Source organism: Arachis ipaensis, chromosome B07 (assembly GCF_000816755.2).
Source record: "Arachis ipaensis cultivar K30076 chromosome B07, Araip1.1, whole genome shotgun sequence".
NCBI lineage: Eukaryota > Viridiplantae > Streptophyta > Magnoliopsida > Fabales > Fabaceae > Arachis > Arachis ipaensis.
The window spans coordinates 124,699,723-124,701,004 of NC_029791.2; positions in this window are offsets into that span (position 1 = coordinate 124,699,723).

A 1,282-nucleotide genomic window follows, 5' to 3' on the forward strand; every position below is an offset into this window, starting at 1 on the left:
GAATAAGGGTAAAATGGTCAAAAAGATAATTTTAAAAATAATTTTATTTTTGGAGATGATTTTAAATCCAAAATAAAATTAAGAGCGATTTTAATTTTGACCCTAAATTTTAGGGACTAAAACAATACTTACTCCTAAATATTTAAATATACTAAATAAATCTAATTAATACTAATTAATTCTACCGTACCTTTTAAGACAAACTTTCGGTAAATTTTAATTTTCTAAATTACTCTATATAAAAAGAGTTATTCAAGATTATAATAAATAAATAATTGTGAAAGACTTACATCGATGATATAATTCAATCGACTGAATCAAATTAATTCATTCTCAGTTTCTTACTTAATCTAGTCAAATTTAATAAAGATTTTATATAAATATATGTAGATATAACAAATAATAAATAGCTGAAATTAAAAATTCATCGTCAATGAAAAAAAATTAACATTATATACACATATAGATTAACGAACTCCTTGCAATAGGAGTGAACATGATTCGATCCGACTTAAAGATTCGATTCAGATTCGAACACTCTAAAAATTAATTTGGTACAATTTTATTGAATTTAAGGTTGGATAAAANCATAAAATTGATCAAAATTCAGACTTTATCGGTCTAAATCCGATTTTAGCGTGATCCGAAAATAGAGTAATTTCACCGAACCTAAAATTAGATAAAAATCTTAAAAATAGACTCAATTATTATTTAAGATCGGATCTAAACTAAGACCAACTTGACTTCCCCCTCACTCTGTATACACCCCTACCTCGTAATGTAATATAATCAATGGTGAGTTCTATAGTTTAGAAAGAAAAAAATTTCTACACCTATAGATATGTGTTGGCTGATTGGAGAGCTTGACAAGTGTTTAGAGAAAAAGACAAAGTCTGTACTCCTTGCAAAAATGATATAAAAAACTCTTTTTTTGGCATAGAGTTTAGGTGAGTAATTATTTTCATTATGACTAATTATGTTGACATAATAATAGACTTCATCATAAATTGGATTTCTTTTTTATTATTGTTCGAAAAATAACGACTTAGTAGTTGTGATTTATTATACTAAAAAAAATCACAAATTGCTAAACCAATAAAAGAAACACATGTATCAAGTATTAACCATTTAATCCAATTTTATTTTTATTTACAAAATATATAGTAAATTAGTTTATATGGCAATATTGTTTAAAAATAAACGGTTGTATGATATATCTAATAAAAAAATATTTGTGTCATAAGTTTTATATTATTAAATTGTCTTAGAAGTATGTTTACCG